The sequence below is a fragment of the Elaeis guineensis genome, chromosome 12 (assembly GCF_000442705.2).
Source record: "Elaeis guineensis isolate ETL-2024a chromosome 12, EG11, whole genome shotgun sequence".
NCBI classification, from domain to species: Eukaryota; Viridiplantae; Streptophyta; class Magnoliopsida; order Arecales; family Arecaceae; genus Elaeis; species Elaeis guineensis.
This window is the reverse complement of record NC_026004.2, coordinates 77,618,242-77,638,184: the sequence shown is the minus strand read 5'-3', so window position 1 is coordinate 77,638,184 and position 19,943 is coordinate 77,618,242. Positions and strand designations below refer to the sequence as shown.

General features: G+C 38.3%; 1 protein-coding gene and 1 pseudogene across 8 annotated transcripts in view; both read left to right on the top strand.

The window, feature by feature from the left end:
• Positions 1 to 19,943, top strand: part of LOC105054691 (uncharacterized) — a 111,038-nt gene that overhangs the window by 68,047 nt on the left and 23,048 nt on the right. The gene's annotated exons all lie outside the window — the stretch shown is intronic.
• On the top strand, positions 1,318 to 4,758 carry LOC140852895 (uncharacterized; annotated as a pseudogene).

Here is a 19,943-nt window from a genome sequence, read left to right as displayed (position 1 = left end):
TTAATTATTTAAATTTAAAAATTTAATTATAAAATAAAAAATATATAAAAATAGTGTTATATTTTAGTTAATTTAAAAATATTATTTGAAGCATATAACATATTTATTTTGAATTTATAAGTTTTAAAATAATTATTAAAATTATTTTAAAATTATATATAATTATTTTAATTATCGTTAAACTATCGTGTTTTGTTATACTTGCATATATTTATAAGAAAAAAATGTAGAGCATGACGTTCATTCACTTTAATTAATCAACTATTTTATAGTATATATTTATTTATATAAAAATTATTAAAAAAATAAAAAAATAAAAAATCAGTGTTAGTTTTGAAATTGAGAATAATGTTTAGAATGATTCAAAACAATTGAAATATTTGAATCTAACTTGGGATTTTTTTGAAATTTTTTTTGTAAATATTTAAATAGTAAAAAATATTATCAAATAAAAAATATATGTAATTAGTGTTATATTACAGATAATTCGAAATAATTAGTATTTTGTTATATCTGCAGAAATGAGTAAGAAGAAAAATCAAGAACGTGACATCGGTTGGGATCATGGCGAGATGCTCTCGACTCGGCATCATTGGAGATGCAAATGGTGCAACATAGAGTTCAAGGGAGGAGGAGTGACTAGGTTGAAGCAGCATCTAGCTGGTGGTTATCCTGATGAGTCGATGTGTCGGAAATGTCCGCAAGAGGTCCGACAATTGATGAAAAAGCACTTTGCTGATTCGAAAGCAGCGAAGGAAAGGGTAAAGCAGAAAAAGATCGAAGTAGACCGTCGAGCTGCAGAGCCACCTTATCACTCTAGAGAGTCAGAGGAGGCTTCTGCTTCAGATGATGAGGTACAGATTGAGGCTGCCATTCATGCGAGCTTAGCGGATCAGTACCAGCAGGAGGAGATGGCCCGGTACAGAGTCCGATTCGGACCATCATGCTATGAATCAGGATCTAGATCAGCGACTGATAGGGGAGAATTCGAGTTCAGGAGGACTACCTCAGTCAGAGAGCCTGGTGGTAGAGGGAGCAGACGCAGCATGTCTTCTTTGTTGGGAGCTTTTGGCAGTAGGAGGTCCTCCAGAGATATTTCAGCAGGAGCAGCATTCAGGATTTGGATCCACATGCTTTGTCCAGCAAGGATTCAAAGCAGCAGAGAATTGACAGTATGCTGAAAAAAGATAAGAAGAAGGATATGTGGTGAGCTATTGGATCATGATTTCATTTCAGCCATATTTCAGCAAATGCAGCAGCCAATCCTTACTACCGATCTGCTATTTCAGTCATAGAGGCTACCGGCCAGGGTGTAGATCCTCCAGGACCTAAGGACATCTATGGTCAGCTTCTTGACAGCAATAAGGAGGATCTGCAGAGATGGATTGCTTCTTACAAAAATAAATGGCCTACATACGGTCTGACAGTGATGTGTGATGGTTGGACAGGTCCTACTAGGCGGAGCATCATTAATTTTTTGACATACTGTGATGAAAAATATTTTTTTACAAATCAATCGATGCTTCAGATAAGATGCACGATGCCACATATATCCTTGGTTTGATGGAGGAGGTGATTGATTCAGTGGGTGAGCAGCATGTCGTGCAGGTCATCACAGATAACGGATCACAATATAAGGCTGTCGGAGAGTTGCTGATGTAGCAGCGACCGCAGATATACTGGACCCCATGTGCTGCACATTGCATTGATCTTATATTGATCGATATCGGAAAGATTCGCAGGGTGCAGCAGGTAGTGGAGATTGCCCAGACCATTACTAGATTCATCTACAACCACACATGGGTTCTTTCATTGATGCGGACGTATACTGGAGGGAAGATCTTACGACCGGGTATCACACGGTTTGCTACCAACTACATAGCACTTAATAGTCTTCTTCAAAAGAAAACAGCCCTACGTCAGATGTTTGTCAGTGTCGAGTGGCAGGAGAGCAGATATGCGAGGGCCGGTACTGATGGAAGTCATGTGGAGAACTTGGTGACGAGTCAGTCATTTTGGCAGCGGGCTGAGAAGATAGTGAAGGCTATCAAGCCTTTATATGAGGTGCTTCGCGCCGTGGACAGCGAGAGATACCCCCAGATGGGCTTCCTATATTACATGATGGAGAGGGCAAAGAAACAGATCAGTGAGAATAATCTCAAGCATGCTCAAGAATTCATTAACATTATTGAGTGCTGTTGGGACTATCAGATGGGCAGAGATTTGCATCTAGCTGGTAAGTTTGGATTCAAGAATGTTTTAAAATATTTTTTCGAAGCATGAAAATAAAATTGTACTTAATTAGTCTTGAAATTTATTTGCAGTTTATTACTTGAATCCGAGATTTCAGTATACTATTCCGGAGATAGATATGGATAGCGAGTTTCTTGCTGCTCTTCGCATTGTCATATATAAGATGGTACCCGATCCAGAAATCGCGTCGTTGTGTCTGTAAGAGGTATGCTAGTTTAAAATAGATGTAATTATTCAACTGAATTCGATCTGATATATTTATAAATAATAAATATATTTTATTTCAGACGAAATAGTTTAGAGAGGGATCAGATAGTTTTGGAGTCCTATCAGCTGTCGTAAGCAAAAAGCAGATGAATCCAGGTAAATTACATATCAATAATGAGCAATATAGATTGATATGTAATTTTGCTTAATAATATCATCAAATTTGATATATAATTTTGCTTTTGTAGCTGAATGGTGGATTCATTTTGGAACGTCAGCAGAAAATTTGAGACATATGGCTGTCCGTATTCTTTCTCAGACGGTCTCTGCTAGTGGCTGTGAGTGTAATTGGTTCACTTTCGTCCTTATCCACAGCAAACAGAGAAATCATCTGACACAAAAATGCCTCGACGATCTTGTATATGTTCACTACAATCTGAGGTTGAGGCTAAAATATATTCAGGAGGAAGTTCAGTTGAAGTACACTGATCCGACGCTGGATGATTATGCCGACGAGGATGACGATCCGATCATCGGATGGCTTGCAGGTCAGCAGCAGGAGCCAGAGCTTGATGAGCCAGGATCCTCTCCATGACCAACCAGTGTGGTGGCAAGGGAGATCAGGGTGGATCCAGGGCAATAGGCAGAAAAAAATATTCCACATAGGGTTCCAACTGATCAGCCACAGTTTGAGAGGATACAAGGGACTCATTCATCACATGACTCGCTATCCGATACATCTTCTCAGAGATTCGAGCGAGAGATGTATAGACGTTCCTTCCGGCAGCCAGCAAGAAGGCATCCATCCTCCTAATCATAGGAAACTCAGTCATAGAGGGGCACAAGGGGGGAAAGGAAAAGACAGTTGCACGTACACCACTCTCGAGAGTACAGGAGCTATTTGGTTCAGATACGGACATCAGGGAGAGTGATGATGATACTAGTAGTAGTAGCCATGGATCTGATGATCAGGGAGGAACTGGAGGACAGGAGACCATCGTTTATGAAACAGCCACAGGGTGATATTCGATTCACGGGTGAGTCTCAGTTTACGCATGTCACACAGGATAAGGATCATGGTGGACGAGTCGGTAGAGATCGTGGGGAGCCGATTTCATATAGACGACGGGCTCCTAGAGGTCATCCAGCACATGATGCAGTTGCGGACGATCTTGCACGTGGAGTAGGGTCCATGGATGTATCTGGATCATCCTCGCATTATGGATCCTATTATCCACAGCTACCTTATGATCCATATGCATATGGTGCATCCGAGGCATCATCTTCTAGTGGTTACTACCCTATGCAGCCTGGAGCAGCTCCAGGATCAGATTTTGCTACTGGCATATTTGGATGGACTCCTCCATAATTGTACCATCATCTCGAGGATACTTCTCAGAGTCAGAATTTTAGCGAGAGGTCTAAGATGTCTTACAATCCAGAGAGGATGCCTTATGGGATGATGAATATTCGAGAGTACAGTGTAGCTTGGCTAGAGAGTTGGACTGATGTCCCTTCAGACTATGTTGATGATCCAGATATCTACGAGCGTCACAGACACTTGACAAGAAATTAAATGCAGAGTACATCTTTAGGTTCGTATATCAGTTATTGCGCTTTGTACTTAAATATTTAGATACATTTTAATGCGTATTTTATATATTTTTTCTTTAGTTTTAAGATGACATAGTTGAAATATAATGTAAATAAATATATGTTTGAAATTTTGGATCAAGAGTCTTTGTACCGCAATCTAATTCCAAATTGAACCCAAATATGTCAATAATATGCAATATAATGCCATATTGAGGTTGTATTTATCAATTATTAACTTTAAAAATCAAAAAAAAAATTGAAAATCGAAAAAAATTGTGTACCGGTACCAGACCGGTACGCTCGGGCGTACCGTGTGTCGGTACGGTATAGTACCGGTATCGTACCATATCGGTCCGGCACGGCACGCCGTCCGGTACCGGTACAGCGAACCTTGCATATGGCTGTTAATCGATCTGACCAAACTTACAACTATTGGGTTGGTTTGAAGCACTCTTGATCCAAACCTAATCAACTCTTGAGTAGATTTGATCAACCACTCCCACTAGATCTTATTGAGCTACCTACACCCTTGACCCATGATTTATGAAATTGTGTCAGATCTGAATTTCCAATTAGATCTTTTAATTTCATCTTTAATTCCTAATTAAGTTCATGGATCTAATTCAAATGTCAAAACAATTTTGAATCCAAATAAATTAAGTTTTGTATCTCATACAAAATCTGCTCAAATGAGTCGACTCACCCTGGACTTGAGTCGGTTCATCACAGTGAGTCGACTCCATCGAAATCGAGTCGACTCCCTGTGACGGACAGAAATCCGAAACCCGAAACCCATCTGCTTGCAGCATTGAGTCAGCTCATCTGCAAACTGAGCCGACTCACTAGGGGATTGAGTCGGCTCAAATCAAATTTGAGTCGACTCACCAGGGACTGGGGTTGACTCGAACAAGGATCGAGTCAACTCCTGCAGGTCAGACAGAAACTCTTTCATAAGTTTGATGTTATTTAGATCATGCATGCATCACAAAAATAGTTCTAATTTAGATTTGAAAATCTTTTTCAGATCTAAACAACTAATTCATGCATCACAATCAATCAAACCTAGGGTTTCGAATCTAGGATTTAGCACAAAAGTAAGTTTTGATCCTTTCACCATTTTTTTTCATGAGATCCCACATGGCACCCCTATACGTCATAAGAGAACCCTTTTGAATGGGTAAGCGAGGGACTTAATCCCTGCTTCCTCTTATAATTGGACGGCTTGGTGTTCACTCAATCCAATTACTTAGCTAGTTGGAAATTAACTAGATCTAATCTACTACATATCACATATCTAAAATCTAGTTCTATACATATCACATATATAAGAACTACATTAGATCTAGCTAACACATGCTGAAAAATAAATCTAAACTACTTTAGATCTAACTAACTACATTAGATCTCATCTGATCAGATCTGATTTTGATCTATGTTTCAGATCTAAACCTGGCTCTGATACCAGTTGAAGGTTGCAGATTGCACTTCGGGTCGATCAAACTATGCACAACGAAATTCAAAAATTTTTCTCGACCCGGCACCTGAAACATAGATAAAAAACAAGATCGTTAGTCAATATTCAGCATGTAATAAAATAACATTAGAACAATACTCATCACCTTGCGCGGGTAGACGATCTCCGTGATTTGATGATCGTGGTAGAGGTTCCTCGATGAGCCGTGCACGTGCCCGGCCTTTACAGGTATCCATTCGGGCCTTCATCTGGGTTGCTTTCTCCAGATCTGATCCGCCTTCTCCATGGTGGATCTGAGGCTCTTGATCAGCAATAATCTGATGTCTAGGGCTGTCTGATCAACTATTGATGCAGCCCCTTTCTTTCTTTCATTGGACAGCACCTAATCCTATTTAGGTGTGTGGAATGAAGGAAGCCTAACACTTAGGCGTGTGGAATGGGATAAGGGGAGGCTTTGTGGAAATAGCAGAGAGGCAGAGTATCGAAAAGGTGTTTCTGATCGCACACACCCGTGGTTTCTACGATATGATACATCTATCTTATAGACGTAGGAATGAAACCATTGTAACAAAATTCCGAATGGAGCCCAACTGAAAACAATTTTTAGATGGGGCGATCCCATCTTATCCACAATGGTGACACCGACTTTTCTTTCTAAAGTTTCATCATATGAAAACTTACGAGAAGGCACCAGTGGGCATGGAAGGATAAGCATATGATTTGAATTTGAACATTTCAAACAACCTCCCTAACCACTTAGTTTGAATTTAAACTCCTTTAAACTCAAATTCAAATGGGACTGCCACTTAACCTCTCATCCTTATCTCATATCCATAAGGGCGTGTGCCCCATTTGACATTCAAATGGGGCATGCACCCATTCAATTATTTGGGAAAGAAATCACTAATGGAAAAAGTGGGGTGCCAACCTTTCTTTAGGACAACAATAACAACCCATTCAACATAGAATAGGTAACCTCCGTGTCCAAGCAACTTCCATATCCAGAAACCGCCTTTTGAATTTGAATCAAATTCAAGTTCAATTGCAGGACCAACTATTGGTGCCAAATTAAGAGCCCAAATAGATTAGGCTAAGCCCTATCTGATAGGAAACCTAATCTGGGAGAAACATAGGTCTAATCATGTGCTAGTATGATTTCCTTAGACCCAATTGGATTAATTAAGTTCAATTAAACAATCCTAGACCAAAGTCCTTTGTTATGTGACCCCATAGGTTCAATTCTGCATGGTAATGGGACATGTCATGATTTCTATCATCAACATCATCAAAACTCTTTTCGATGGATCGAAACTTTCTAATTCATCCAATTAAAATTATTGATCATCGAAATAATTCTAATTAGTCCCACAATCTATCAATGATGTCTAGTAGTATGTAGTGGCAGCCCATCAGAACTAAATAAGAACCTCTAGGTGCAGTTACCGTGTGATTCGGCTCTTCTATCGTGAGTTTCGATAGAATCGAGGTCAAGGTAAGCTCGTCAAACCTCATATCTATCATATGATAGAATCATTCGGTCGAGTCCGATGTGAAACCTACTAGAAATACTTTTCTATCTTTTACACTATCATGGCCGTGGACTTTTGGACTCAATCTCATGATCTACATAGGACTACTCTACCGAGGTCGATAGATTCTGTCTTGGTGCAATCCAATTCCTACAGTGAATATATTATAGCTAACATACACCTCAAAGCTCCATATGGCTAGGAGATCGAGTTATGGTGGAGTCAAACTACAGCACCCTCAAGGTGAATGGCCGATGCACCTCAAGTCAGAGAACTAATTCACACAACTGCAGCTATGAACAAGTCACTGAAGAGAAGATAGAAATCCTTGTGATTGTTCGCGATTGATCACGCTTAGTATCTTTGTTCTTAACAAGCATTTGTATTTTCGCTCCGGTGTCTCCACATTGTAGAATCAAGACTCATCTATCCGAAGGAAGCGATCATTTACCAATCTTCCAAATTGATCACCGTCTCCGTGATAATCCTATGATCGAGAGCCATTTATGAGTTAAATAAGATTAGCACGTCTCAAATTTTCAACTCTTGAGAATGTGTTATCTTACCTATTAACCTAATGGATGATTCATAGATACTATTAAACACAATGTGAATGGAAATAACCCAATTTTATTAATATTCAAGTCAATTTACAAATTATGTCCTAAAAATATTTTACAAATATTAGTTAATCTGGCTTCTAGGGCATACATCCAGCAACATCTGGATGCATACGAGGTATGCTGACATGAAAGGGTGGTTCCCAACTACATCTTGTTGCAGGAACTTTGAAATTATGTATTCAAAGCTAAGTGCGTGTGGTGGAAGGAGCTATTCTTGAAATTGTAAGATACCAGGATGACAAACTGATTGTTGATGTAGGGAATCGTCCATGTGATGTTGATGAAGGGGAGTTAGCCAATGAATGCATGAAGCAACATCTATAGTGAAAATTAGTGAGGTAGCAGATGGCTCTACGATGGTGACAAAGATTGAGAAAGTGGCAGTTCAAAGTCTTGTCAGATTGAGAAAACATGAAAGTCATGTTACATGAGATGGAATGATAATGGCTACCTAATTACATGTTGCTAAAGAGATGAATCAATAATATGAAGGAATAATGAAATCCAAGAATGTATCATGGACCATGTTTAGATTGGTGTGCATCAAGGAGAGAAGTCTGGCTTAACTACCAAGGTATGTAAGACATGGAGACAGCATGATGTGTGCAAAAGTTAAAGGAAGAAAATTGCAGCAATGGATTTATGCAAGAGTGCTTAGATGATGAGGAGACAAAAGAAAGGCTTAAAGAAACCTAAAGTGAAAATGCAAATGTCCAAAACTTGAAACATGGCCCCACAAATGCACAAGAATGTCTCATGGAAGACAATCAAAGAAAGTGAAGAAAAGAGGAGAAAAGGTGGGAGAAAAGGAGAAGAGAAGCAGAGTAAGAAACAAAGATGTGGTAGGAGTGTTTTATGGATGTGGTTATTGATTGTGGCACCTCATGTTTATTATGATGAGATGGTCAGTTGCAAGGTAGGCTGAGCTGGTATCAAGACCCGCACCGGTTCAGTATGGTATTGACCATGGTTTGTTGAACCGGACCAAACCACCCGGTTCAGCTTGTACCGAGCTGAACTAGCACGGAATCGAGTCGGTTTGGCCTTGAAATCTGAAACAGAGCCTGAACTGGCCTGAACCAGGCTGATCGAGTGGTTTTGCTTTGTTCGGGGCCAAACAACTGGTTCGATCCTATTTTGATTTTTTTTTTGTTTTGTTACTATATGCTACAGTGGTTAGTTCAGCCTTGTTTTGTTTTTTCTTTTTGTTTTGTCACTGTGCTACAGTGGACTCATAGGGGAATTTAAAGGAAGTCTTGAGAGGAAGAGAAGTCTCCTTCTCTTCCTTCACTTTCATCCCATTTCTATAGTACAAGCAACAAGTAGACTGAGAAGAACTCATCAAATAGAGGTATGTGACCTTATATTACACTTTCATTTCTCCCCTTTCTCTCTCCTTTTTTTTGACTTTAAAATCCATGAAAATTGAAAAAACAAGGGGAAGTCGGGCTAAAATTTTTGAATTTGATATGATTTTATTATATATTATAGATCTATGGATGATCTACACGATGACATTGAAATTATTAATTTTTATTAAGTATATAATTTTTAAAATTAAAAATATATTTTTGAATAAAAAATTATTAAAAAATAAAATTTAAAAATTAACTGTTAAATCAAAATATGGATTAGGGGCTTGCAAACTATTTTTGATATAAATTTGATGTCTGTTTATCAAAATTTTGATGCATCATATGCATAGTTACCTAGACTTAAATTTGAACGAAATTAAAATATAAATAGCATTTCATGCATGCCTACTGACTTAGAAAACTATAGTAGCATCAATGGTAGGATTCTACATAGATCTAAGGCCACATTAATTTTTCATAATTTTTAGACTTTATAATATTTTGAAATTTAAAAAATATTAAAAAATATAAAATTTGTTCAAAAAAATAAAAATTAGGATAACCAAGTTTTACTATTTTTATATAATTATTGAATTACTATGATTGTTCAACCTTCAAGAATGGATCCATCAAAAAAGGAGCTGGAGCATGGCATTGGTTGAGACCACGGGCAGATGCTCTTGAGTCGGCACCATTGGAGATGCAATTGATGCAACATCGAGTTCAAGGGAGAAGGCATAACTACATTGAAGCAACACTTTGCTGGCAGTTATCCCGATATAGCTATGTGCCAAAAGTACCCACAAGAGGCCGTCAATTGACGAAGAAGCGCTTCACTAATTCTAATGCAATGAAGGAGAGGACTTGGAAGAAGGCGAAGGTAGACTGCCGAGTCATATAGCCACCTTTCTATTACTCTAGGGAGTTAGAGGAAGCATCTGCATCAGATGATGAGGCATAGATTCAGGCTGCCATTGATGCAAACTTGGAAGATCAGTGATGACTTGAGGAGTTGGCCAGGTATAGGGCTCAATTTAGACCATCAGTTTATGAGTTGCAGTTGGGCTCTGCAAGTACTGTAGGTGAGTCTGAGTTTAAGAGGATCTCCTCAGTTAGAGAGACTATTGGTAGAGGCACAAGTCGTATTGCTTTTGTATTGGGAGCTTTTGGTAGTAGGAAGAAATCCTCTAGAAAGATTTTGGCTAGAGCCACTATCCATGACTTAGGTCCATGTGCCTTCCCCATCAAGGATTCTAAACAACAGAGGGTTGGTAGTATGTTGTAAAAGGATAAGAAGAAGGATATATATTGAGCTATTGCATCTTGATTTTCCTTCAGCCACATCCTAGTGCATGCGGTAGGCAACACATATCATCGCTCTATTATTACATCTATACAGGCTGTCGGTTCAGGTGTAGATCCTCTAGGATGCAAGGACATCTACGATGAGCTTTTCAACAATAATGAGGAACTACAGAAATGGATTGCATCATATCAGAATAAGTAGCTGATGTATGAACTTACGATGATCTATGATGGTTGGACTGGTCCCACCAAATGGAGCATCATCAACTTTCTGACATATTATGATGAAAAAATATTTTTTAAAAGTCTATTGATGCTTCAGATCAGGTGCATGATATGACATATATTCTCAAATTGATGGAGGAGATGATCAATCAGGTCGAAGCACAGAATGTCATGTAGGTTATCACCCACAATGGGCCACAATATAGGACTGCAGGGGAGATCCTAATGTAGCGGTGACCACATATATTCTGGACACCATGTGTTGCACATTGTATCGATCTAATGTTGATGGATATTAGGAAACTTAAGAGGGTGCAGAAGATAATCGACTCAATGTAGACAATTACTGCATTCATTTACAATCACACATGGGTCCTATCATTAATGCGGCAATATGCAGGGAGAGATATATTGAGATCAAATGTCACATGATTTGCTATGAATTATATAGCACTTGATAGCCTTGTTCTCAAAAAAGTATACCTACGTCAGATGTTTGTCATTCCCGAGTGGTAAGAGAGTAGATATGTCAGGACAGGCGTTGAGGGGAGCAATATGAAGAACTTAGTAATGAGATGGACATTTTGGCAATGGGATGAGAATATAATGAAGGCTATCAGACCTATATATAAGGTGCTTCGGGCCTTGGATAGTGAAAGGTAGCCCCAGATGGACTTCTTGTATCATATGGAGAGGATAAAGGATCATATTAGGTCAACAGATCCGAAACATGTCCATGAGTATATCCAAATCATTGAGCATCAGTGGGACATCAAATGGGTAGGGACTTGCATCTAGCAGGTAAGCGGCAAATCAAAGAAGCTCTAAGAATTTGATTACTTTTTTATTTGTACAAATATGCTTAACCAATTATAAAATTTATCTATAGCTTACTATCTGAATCGAGGTTCCAGTACATGGTACCTGAGATAGGCATGATGATGAGCTTATGACGTCCCTATGAAATGTGATATATAAGATGGAGCTTGTTCCAGAAATCACAGCTATGTGTATACAAGAAGTAAGTTAGGTTGAGTAGTTTTTGTTAACTTAGTTGTATCTTTGACCAGTAACACATCATAACATATATATTTTTTAAAGACGAAAATATTTAGAGAGGGCACCAATAGCTTTAGAACAGATGTAGCAGTCTTAAGCAAAAAATAGCTAAATCTAGGTAGATTATATATGAACGACAACTCTTGTTTGACATTACATAGCTACTAATAAGTCTGATATGATACAATTTTATTTTTAATTTTGTTCCATCTTAATATTTTTGCAGCTGAATGGTGGGTCTATTTCAGATTGGCGGCTCCTACTCCAAAGCGACTTGCCATCCAAATCCTCTTCCAAATGGTCTCTTCAAGTGGCTGTAAGTATAATTAGTCTACCTTCACCCTTCTCCACAACAAGTAAAGAAACTGTTTGATATAGAAATACCTCAACGACCTTGTGTATGTTCATTACAATCTAAGGTTGAGGCTAAAATGCATTCAAATGGAAATTAAGTTGAAGTACTCAGATCTGACTGCGAATGACTTTGTTAATAATGAGGATTCAATGATTTAATGGATTGTGGATTAGCAGCAGGAGCCGAAGCTTGATGAGCCAGGATCGTCTCCACAATCAGCTAGTTTTATAGCTAGTGATGTTGAGGTGGATGCTAAGCAATAGGCAACCAATAATATTCCATACAGACTTCCAACTGATCAGTCACAACAAACTTCCTCACAAGGCACGATGAGAGGGCAGGCATCTCCTTAATGCAAAGACAAAGGACAAGAAAAGAGTTGCAGCCTTGATAGAGAGGGTAGAGTAGTCGGTTGATCCAGTTTACTTAGATTCAGAGACCAGATAGGGCGGTGATAGTTCTTCTGATGGTCATGGATCTAATAGTCATGGAGGAAGCGGAGGATAGAAGCCATTATTTATGAGAGGCAGTTGCAAAGTAGTTTTTAATTCACTGGTGAGTCCTAGTTTACGTATGCCACACTGGATAGGCACCATGGTACATGAGCTAGTAAAGTCCGAGAGGATACGTTTTCATATAAACAATGGATTTTTCAAGATCATTCAGGATATCATGCAGCTGCAGATGATCTCACATATGGAGTTGGATCCATAGACATATCAAGTCCTTCACCATAGTCAAATCCTCTTATCCACGGCCACAAGTAGCTTATGTCTATATGGATATGGGAATGGTGCATTTGAAGCATCGTCTTCTAGCAGCTACTATCTTATACAGTCAGAGCATCTTACAGATCAGATTTTATTGTCGCCATATATTCGGATGGGTTCCTCCATAGCGTACTATCAGTCCGAGGATACCTCAGAGCTAGAGCTTCAGTGAGAGATCTGGGATAAGTTACAATCTAGCATGCATATCTTATAGGATGAGCACAGAAGACTACAGTATTGTATGGTTAGAGGGATAGACCAATATTCTATCAGATTATATAAATGATCCAGATATTGATGAATGACACGACGCTTAATGAGATTCTAAATCTTGATATGTATTGATTATTTATTTTTTTATATTTTATAATTGACTTGTGTATGTTATGATTCAATAATATCTAGTCCTTATAAGATTATCTTCCTCCGACATAACATTATGTTAGATTCAGATCCGCATCACATGTTTAATCGCGGTGTACGGGAGTGACACCAACATCAAATAACATCAAGAAACATCAATTTGGGCTTAAAATAATTCAAGAATAATGAAAAATTGATTAGATATCTTAGAAATAAAAAAATAAAACAAAAAAAATTGATGTGCTGGTTTGGTCGGCACACCATGCTGTACTGAGTGTCGATATGGTACTGTACCATACCTATTGGTGTTCAGTACCATCTCCGGTACTGGTTCAACCTACCTTGGTACCGACAGTCAGTATGCATGGGTTTGCTAGGGGGATAACTGGCATGCCTATTTTTTTGTTTCTTCATTTTTTTTGCCTTTCTCTTTTTTTTGGTTTTTGTGAGTAATTTTAACCCTAATATGATTTTTTTTGATGTGTTTTGATGTTTTTTGATGTGTGATTGTTGTTTTTTGATGTCTTAACCGTAAATTGATTATAATTTTACCATGAAATGCAATTAAAGTAAATCAATCAGTATTTTTGTATATCAAGTTGGTGAAATAAAAAGCAAAGGGTCAATCTAGTACATTTTAAGTACAATATCCATATTGACATTTAACATCTGGTGGAGTGTCAATATCTCTCATGGATGTCGGGATCATTTTTGTATTCAGGAGGCACATCATGCTAATTCTCCAACCACATTGTATTATATGTAGTTAAGCTCATTGTATGCACTCTAGGTCAAAATTGGTCTCAAACCTCTCAGCTTTCTGGCTCTAGCTCCAGGAGAGTTATCTATTTGATATTGCTTCTATAGAGGATCCAATCGAATGTGCCAATAGCAAAATCCGACTCATAAGATGCTCCAAACTGCATAGGATAGTAGCGATTGAAAGATGACACCATAAACATAACAAATCTATATCTGTATGAATTGTAGCCTACCTGTGGGTAATAGGATCCAATGTACAACTTGGAACATGATACATCCATGGATCCTAGTCCATGTGCGAGGTCATTTACAATAACATTGTATCCTAAATGATTTCGAGGAGCCCATCTCCTATATACAATGGTATCCTCTCGGGCTCTAGATCGTACATTGTGGTTCCTATCCTACACTATGTGAGTAAACTAGGATTCTCTGGTGAACTGGTGACCACCCCGGGGCTGTGTCTTATAAACGATGATCTCATGTCTTCCACTTTCTCTCTAGGCACTAGATGCATCATTGGAACTATCATCACTACTCTTCTCGATCTGTCTCTGAGTGAACAAACTATTCTACCCTCTTCAATAGGGCTGGAACTAGCTTTCCTTTTCCTTTCAAGCTATAGTTGCCTTTTTTTCCCTTCATGCTCCGCTTTGCCTGGCTATGCTAGGAGGATGGACGATGCCCTTTTGATTGAGTGGACTGCGTAGCGAGTTAGCCTTGTTTGAGCATCTCTGGATCATATCTCTAGGAGGATGTCTTGGATGTGGAGCAATTCGATGATTGCCTCCCTATTGACCCCTCTGGCTGATCGGCTAGATGCGAGCATGGAATGTTATGTTTGGCCAAGTGCTCCGCATCCATCCTAGCCTTCCTAGCTATGAAAGTAGTCGGTCGTAGAGGCGATCTTGGGTCATTGAGCCCTGGTTGTTGCTGCTGGCCCTCAAGCCAACTAGTTAAGGGTGATCCTTCTCATCTTGCACGAAATCATTATGGTGCGGATCATTATAGTTCACTTCACTTTCTCTTGAATTCACTTCAACCTCAACTGCAGATTGAAGTGGACATACACAAGGTCATTGAGGTGCTTATGCATTAGACACAACGGTTCCTTTGCTTGTTGTGGATGAGGGCCAAGATGAACTAGTTGAGCTCAGAAGCACTTGAGAAGACTGTCTGTGAGAGGATCCAGATGGCTAGCTGCCTAAGGCTTCTTATTGACCATTTAAAGCAAATCCACCATTCCACTACAAAAGTATTGAAGAAAATTACATATAAGATAGTAGTAGTTATAAAATGTCAAATAATAGTTATAGATTTATAATTGATATCTAATATATTTGGATTCATAGTGTTCTTGCCCACCATAGCTGGCTTCTCACCAAAGCTATTAGAGCTCTCTCTCAACATTTTCATTAGTGTAAAAGAGAACTTAAATTAATGATTGAAGACTTACGTATCCCACTAAACTTACCTTTTTAAGATATTTAGGCTGCGACTTCTAAATTAAACTCCATCTTGTAGATTACACTCCGCAAGGTGGCTCGCAATTCCTTGTCTATATTGATTCTAAGGATGGTGTATTGGAACGTCAAGTTCCAGTAGTAAGCTACCAATATTTACAACTACAAGAGTAGTCAATGAACAAGTATTTCAACTGTTCAATATACATTCTTACATGTTAGATGTAACTTCCTACCCATCTCGTAGTCCTAACTTTGCTCAATGATGTCGATGTATTGCTGGGCATGCTTTGAAGCCACTTGCTTGATCTCAACCTTTGCCACCTCCATCATATGGAAGCCCATTTGGGAGAATCTCTCACTTTCCATTGTCCGAAGCATTGCATGTCTGCAGCTAATGGTTTGATAGCCTTCACAATCCTCTCGATGCTGCCAGAACTACTGGTTTGTCACCAAGTGCTCCATATGGCTCCTCTGAGTGCTGGCCTTCATATATCTGCTCTTTCGTTCCTTGGCACTGACAAACATCTAATGTAGGCCCGCTTTCTTTTCAAGGAGGCTATCAAATGCAATGCAATTAGTAGCAAATTGTATCATTGCTGGTCTCAAAATCTCTCCACTATGTACTTCCTCCTTAGTGTTAGGACCCATGTGGTTATATATAAACCTAACCATGGGCTGGTTTGTCTTTATAGTCTGCTACACCTTGCGAATCTTTCTAATCTCCATCAACATGAGGTAGATACAATGTATAGCATATGAGGTCTAGAAAATTGTGCCTGTTGCTCTATCAAGGTCTCATCGACAACTTGGTACCTGATCTATCGAATCCTTTATCAATCTAAGGTTGTAATGACATCGTGTACCTAATTAGAAGCATCAACAGACTTGTGCAAGAAAGTCTTCATATCATAGTACGTTAGAAGATGATGCTTCACCTATTGAGATTGGTCCAACCATCACCATATATATCCTTCAATCTTAGAGGATCCACATTTGAACTGGCAGCTTGTATGGAGGTGATGGCAGACTGATGGTATGTCTTGGTACATCATGCATTGGGATATGGCTGAAGGGGAATTAGGATGCAATAGCTTGTCACATATCCTTTTTCTTGTTCTTCACCAGCACGGTATCAATCCTCTCCTACTTTGTATCCTTATTGGGGAAGGCATGTAGATCTAGATCATAGATATGATATATCTTTCTGGAGGATTTCTTTCCTTTCTTGCTATCAAAGGCCCCTAGCATGGATGTAATATTGCTCCTATCTCTGCTAATGGCCTCTCTAATGAGGAGGTCCTCCTAAACTCTGGAGTTGTACTGGCAGCCCTAGACGTAGAGCCTAAGTTGTATTATAAGGACCCAAACTGAGCTTTGTGCTTGGCCATCTCCTCTAGCTGCTACCGGTAATGTACGCTCGCCAGGATGGTAGCTGGGATTTGCACCTCGTCGTCATTTAGAATAGAGGTCTCCTCTAACTCCTTGGAGTTCTACAATGGTGGCGCCATTGCTCAGCGATCCACCTCCACCCTCGTTTGGGCAACCTTTGTTTTTCTGTTTTGAAATCAATGAAGTACTTTATCAGTTGTTGGACCTTCTATCGGCATTTCTAGCATATGAATATGTTGGGATAACCACCAACTGGGTGCTGCATCAACCTGGTTGCCCTTTCTCCCTTGAATTCTATGATATACGAATTATACCTCCAATGGTGGTGACCTAAGAGTATTTGACCATGCTTCCAACCATTGTCATGCTCGGATCCTTTCTCCCTTTCTACAAGTTTGTTAAGCACAAATTATTTCATTAATTATTTAAAAAATAGTGAAATTTTGTTGTGATGAAAAAAATATGTTTTCTACTTTCAAAAATGCTTATGAATTATTTATACGTAGTACTAGTTTTTCATTTTTTGTATTAGTTATATTTTTATTTATTTTTAAATTTCAAATTAATTTTAGCATAAATCCATTTAGCACCCTACCATGAATACTAATATAAATTTTTCGTAGCTCATGGGCATGCATAGAAGGTCTCTTATTTTTCTATTTTATTCAAATTTAGGCCTATATCACTATGCATGTGATTGCATCCAAACTTTAACAAGTTGGCCCCAAATTTTGGTCGAGAGTAGCATCCATACCCATAAACATGTTATTGAGTTCACAAATTTTTTTTGACTTTTATTTTATTTTTATTTTTAATCTGAAAATATATTTTTAATCTAAAAAATTACAAATTTAAGAAAAGTTTAATGATTTTAGTGAGATTATGTAGATCAGCCATAGATCTACAACATAGCATGGAATTATGTGAAAATAAAAAAATTTTGGCATGACCTTCTCCTCTTTTTCCATTTTATTTCCATTTTTCGGCCTTAAAAGCAAAAATAAAGACATGAAGAAATGAAGAGCAGGAGAGCCACATTACCTTATTTTGGGTTGGATCTGGCCTTTAATCATGGAAATCTTATGTTTTTTCGTGATTATTGTGGCTTTTTTCAAAAATAAGGGGAAGAAGATGGGCTGAGAAGGCTCGGGAAGCATTCTCAGGCCTCTCTCCTATTATTGAAGCTAGGGGGCGAACAGCCTCTTACTGATGCAAACCATAGAACCTCTTCAAAGCGGTTGGTTTAGGGTGGATCTGGATATTTTCCAAACTGAAAGACAGCCATCCCGATTCTGTCCTAGTTCAGCTTGGTACTATCAGAACCATGTGATTTGGGGTGGTACAGCATTCCATGGCTTGTTGATTAGGTAATACAAACAATATCATTCCTAGTTAACGGTGTGTAATACTGCTATTCTGCATATGCAAAAATTGACTTGTTTGATCTTATTCAATCTTAACTAGTAATCTGATTATAGTGCAACACACAATTTAAGGATTTGATATCGATGTAAGATAGTTTATGGAAGGACCTATTATGGTTTAGGAAAAGGATTAGATCTATTGATTGCTGGAAATTCAGGTGGTGACCTGACTTTTTAATAAAACTGAACTAGAAAAACAATATTTTTAACAAAAATAGATAATGGTTGGGTCCAGCATTTATGATTTAGGGCTTTACGCAATTGAGCAGCCAAGAGCAAGAGTTCACTAGGCTTTTCTAGCAAAAATCTGATATTTGTATGACTAAGAGAAAAATGTACAAGAAGTGAAACTTGAAAGCAAAGTTTTAAAATCCATGGAATAGAGGTGTCTCAGAATCTCTATGGAACGGGATGCCCCGCTATCCCATCTTATCCCGACAGCCGTCCCGATCATGCATCCCGATAGATATCCTCCATCTCTCTCCTCTTCTTTTCTCCTTTCTTTCTTTTTTCTTTTCTTTTTTCCTTTCTTTTTCTTCTACCTTTTTTTCTTTTTTTTTCGTCATTTCTTTCTTTCTTTTTTTCCTTTTTCTTCTTCTTTCTCTTTCCTTTCTCCTTTCTTTCCTTCCTTTCTTTTTCTACTCCCTTCCTTTATTTCTTTCATTTTTCTTCTTCTTCTTTCCTTTCACTTTTTCCTTTTTCCATCTTTCATTCTTTCTTTTCTCTTTCTGCTTTTCCTACATGGATGAGTTTCGGAGTCTCGACCTTATCCCGATCTCATTTTCTCATAGGAACGGATCGGGATGCCTGGGACACCCCCCGTTCCTCCGGGATGTAAAACCTTGCTTGAAAGAAAGATCGATAAGAGAGAAGAACAAGAGAAAAGGAGGCAAAATCAAGCAAAGAAGAATAGAGAGTTGCACGATAAAAACACAAAGGGGACAAATTGGTCCGGGACCTAGGAATCATGGCTAGGGTTGCAAGCCTCACCCTTGTGCTACGACATCACACCATAGGAGAGGGAAATAAAACCTCATATTTTCTTCATCTTATAAAATCTCATTACATAACTCTCATATTTGATGTAAAAGAAAACCATGAGGACTTCTTGTCTCCCTAAAGTAGCCCCCATAAAATAGGGTTATTGTTTACAGTCACTGTAGCATGAACCATACAGCTGCAGTAACATTCTCATCAGCTATTGAAGTAAAATCTGAGATCTGTTGATCTCATACTTTGATTTGAAGTAGCCCACGATGAACTAAAAATAAATAAATCTGAAATAAAATTGCAGAAAGTTGATAACTAAAATTAATTCTAAGAAAAATCCCCAAGTCATGCTACTTTTTTATCTTGGGTCCATTAGATAGGATTCAAATTGATCCTAATCAAAATAATATACGTCAATATACTTTGTCGTGTATATATACATACATACACACACACACACACATATATACATATGTACTTACGTATATATGTGTGTGTGTGTGTGTGTGTGTATGTATATATATATAGATAGATAGATAGATAGATATCAACAAATTGGAGCAAGACCAAAAGAGTATCAGATGTTTGCATAAATACATCATATGCATTGCATAGTCTATACATCCTAGTTAGTTCTGGAGAAAAGCACCACACACTACATGCATTGGAGGTAGAAGATCAGGGAGGAGGCTGCATGAGAGAAAGGAAGTTTTTTTTCTTATATTCAAAAGAATATACAAGGGCCTATATATACAAATATATAAATCTAAAAATGATAAGGAATATGGTACTATTCTA